Genomic DNA, 3,944 nt, shown 5'->3' on the forward strand with positions numbered 1-3,944 from the left:
CAAAACTGAAGCTAATGCCTATTGGAGAAGCTGTCCCAGTCAACACAACACAAGGCAAGAAGCAGTGTCTAAGAGCAATACCAAAGGGGTCACAGCACATTCGGTGGACGCCCTTTCAGATGCTGGCCGGGAAGAGGATAGCCATGGTCCTTCACTCCATCTATGCAAACGGAAGACTACCTACCACTCTCCAGTCAAACTCAGAAGGGGCTAGAGGAGGCAGATATTGGTCACTAATATTACATATCAGGAATGGCCACTTGACGCCCATGGCCACATTGCATCACAGTTGGTCTTTGATTGGCAGGCCTTCCTCAAGGCGGGAGACTGTTATCCCTCCCTAGGAAGGCAAAAAAAAAAAATGTCTTGTTGTTTCCTATGGGGCAAAAGGAAAGACGGGCTATGTACACTTGTGTGGCGCTGTCTTATGTAACACAGCACCATGGACAGTGAATGCATGTGATTAAAAATTTTAAGCTCTCTCCTCCAGCCGAGCAAGATGCCCAAAGGAAAGAAGGCCAAGGGGAAGAAGGTGGCCCCGGCCCCTGCCATGGTCAAGAAACAAGAGGCCAAAAAGGTGGTCAATCCTTTGTTTGAGAAAAGGCCTAAGAACTTCGGCATTGGGCAGGACATCCAGCCCCAGAAGAGATCTCACGCGCTTCGTCAAATGGCCCCGCTACATCAGGCTGCAGAGGCAAAGAGCCATCCTCTATAAGTGGCTCAAAGTACCTCCTGCCATCAACCAGTTCCCCCAGGCCCTGGACAGGCAAATAGTGACTCAGCTGCTTAAGCTTGCCTACAAGTACAGGCCAGAGACAAAGCAGGAGAAGCACAGGCTGCTGGCCCGCGCTGAGAAGAAAGCTGCGGTCAAAGGGGACGTCCCAACTAAGAGACCACCTGTCCTCCGAGCAGGGGTCAACACAGTCACCACCTTGGTGGAGAACAAGAAGGCTCAGCTGGAGGTGATTGCCCATGATGTAGACCCCACTGAGCTGGTGGTTTTCCTGCCTGCCCTGTGTCGAAAGATGGGGGTGCCCTACTGCATCACCAAGGGAAAGACCAGGCTGGGGCGCCTGGTCCACAGGAGACATGCACCACTGTTGCCTTCACACAGGTGAACTCGGAAGACAAGGGTGCTCTGGCTAAGCTAGTGGAAGCTATTAGGACCAATCATAATGACAGATATGACGAGATCTGCAGCCACTGGGGAGGCAACGTCCTGGGTCCTAATTCTGTGGCTCGAATTGCCAAGCTGGAAAAGGCAAAGACTAAAGAACTCGCCACTAAACTGGGTTCAATGTACACTTAAGTTTTCTGTACATAAATATAATTACAAAATTAAAAAAATTTAAAACATTAAAACATTTAAATTTGGATTTAAAATAAAAGAGAAGATAAATAGAAGAATGAGAGGAAGAAGGGGGGACACTGCTCCCTAAACCTCACAGCTCTATTTTTTTTTTTTTTTTGTGGACCTGTGGACTCCTAGTACTTTAAGAGATAAGACTGGATAAGAATGAATCTCTTTCAATTGTTGTTAATTCTCTAGGTTCTTCTGGTCCCAGCCCCAACACACCCACAGACTATGCTATCCACTCTGAAAGAGCCACTGTGCAAACCTGCAGGGTTCTGGCTCCAGCTCAACAAACACCCTCAAACCACAAGCCTGCACAGCAAAAACGGAATCCCCATCTCTACCCATGATGGCTGCAGAGTGGGCTCCTGCAGGCAGACGGGTATCTGTGTTTGAGATCATATTCTAATGTCCTAGTACATGCTTGATCATTCTAAAAGAAACCTTCAGTAAGCGACTCAGAAGCACAGACTAGGAGGTTTACGGACACATGTTTAAAGCAGGAAGCCAGGGCACACTGGAAGTACCAGAGGCCAAGGCTACTGTCCTGAATGTGATCTGAAGGCCACACGCTCAGGTGAGCCATACCTCTGAAGTGGACTACAGCCTCATGGTGGGCTGCAGCTAGGAGGGGGACTAACTACCAGGGCTTCACTGTTTCGCTATAAAATGAATCTTATGTGATTCTTTCAGTTTTCTGTTTGATTTGGTTTGGTTTGGGATTTTGTTATTTTGTTTTCTTTTGTTTTTGGATACAAATAATACAATGGCAGCTCAGAAAGATAGGTCATTGGACCAGTTTCATCTTGATATAAGCTGGTTAATCTGTTTCTATAATCTCTCCTAACTACACACGAGCATGTGCAGACACACGCACAGGCACGCATGCTCACATAACTTTCCTGCCTCCATGAGCACTCATTTCCTCTATACCGCCATCCAAACAGTAATTTAGGGAGATTAAATATCTGTTACGCAGCCTAAACATAAAACATAAACATGTTAGGCAAAGGAAAATCCAACCAGGGACATGACGAGGACTCTTAAAGGGTGACCCACAAGAATTCAAACCATGAGCCGAAAGGCATGAAGACAGCCACAAAGTGGAGACTCGTCCTTCAGGGTGCGAACTTGATGCTTCATTATTAGTGAGGTGTATCCTCAGCAGAACAGGAGAAGTCAAACCAACACAGGAAACTGTCCCTGTCTTGTCGCTGTAGAAAAGAATCCACAAACAAACCAGGGCAACCCTAGAATTCGAGCACAAACATGCATGCGCCTGTATGCTCACCTGTAGTATGATATGTATGTGCGTGTGTGTGTGTGTGTGTGTGTGTGTGTGTGTGTGTGTGTGTGTGTGTGGTTAAGGAGAGACTCTGGAAACAGAACTAGCTTATAGCAAGATGAATCCGGTCTAAGGAGCACATAACAGCCTCAGGCTCTATGAGCACGGTGAGGCAGAACAGTGAACAGAACGTTAGCACCCTGACTCCTCCACGGCGATGCTCTCAGGGTGCCAGTTCCTACACTCTTCAGTTCTTGCCCAAGAGCAGTGACTCACTAGAAAGACCAAAGAAACAATTAAATGTGTTACAAGAGGGAGCAAAGCCACCCCTTCCAATAAACAGTGCTAGGCACCCACATGGCTGTGCCAGAGAGACGCCTCCCCCCAGCAGGCTCACTCATCCCCTGCTCCCTTTGTGTGCACACATGTGCACACACAGCGGAACAAACAACCCTAACAACTCTCTAATTAAACAAGGGAGACAAAGCCCTCCCTCAGCACCGGTCCTCCCCGAGGTCCAATGGAAAACATATGTCTCTCCTGGTAATTCCACCTGAGATTGTCAGGACCACATTAGCTTTCTAAACAAGACAGATACAGTCTGTGAACACAATGTACAGGATGAGAATAAAGGAACATGTAATGAGCTCTCCAGAGGAGTGGCACAGCTTCGGTTTAGAACATCTGACATCAAACACACAGGAGAAGAAAACACCTCAATCGACGGACAGTGGCTGCCATCCACAATCGGCGCGGTGAACCGTAAGTCTCCATTCCAAGCCCAAGCTTTCATTTCAAGCAGACCAGGAGAGGATGAGAGGCAGATCTATGCTTTAAACACTACAGAGAACTGTCCCCATCAAGGAAAGTTCACTGAAATCAACCCAATCATGAAATCTGTTACATCACAACTTGAAGTCCATATATCCAGAAAAAATTGACTCTCTTGTGAATAAATACCCATGCTCTCTGGAAAAACGCAATCAATAGTACCACACAGCTCGACAAAGACACGGTTGGGGGCTCCTGGTTCACCACCAGATACACAGGGTGGCTGCACTCTGCGGTGACACAGACAGGAAAAGCCAACCAGGCTCCTTGGCAGCCTGCAATCAAACAGACACCTACGGCTCACCCAGGGTAATGTCTGCCCCTTCCACAGCACTCCTCGTGGCTATGGCTCCCTTCTGGACATTTATTTCCCTATTCGTCTCTTTACTATCTCCTCCATTTTAAGCTGTGAGCTCCACACAGGATGGAGCCACTCTTCGCCATTCCCAGCATCTCCCCACTTTGGGCACTGTC

At 47.8% G+C, this 3,944-nt stretch overlaps 1 pseudogene; it reads left to right on the forward strand.

Annotated features, from left to right (window-relative positions):
• The first annotated feature begins 499 nt into the window (after positions 1–499).
• LOC116897067 lies at positions 500–1,288 on the forward strand (annotated as a pseudogene).
• Positions 1,289–3,944: the final 2,656 nt, after the last annotated feature.

Source organism: Rattus rattus, chromosome 3, assembly GCF_011064425.1.
Source record: "Rattus rattus isolate New Zealand chromosome 3, Rrattus_CSIRO_v1, whole genome shotgun sequence".
NCBI lineage: Eukaryota > Metazoa > Chordata > Mammalia > Rodentia > Muridae > Rattus > Rattus rattus.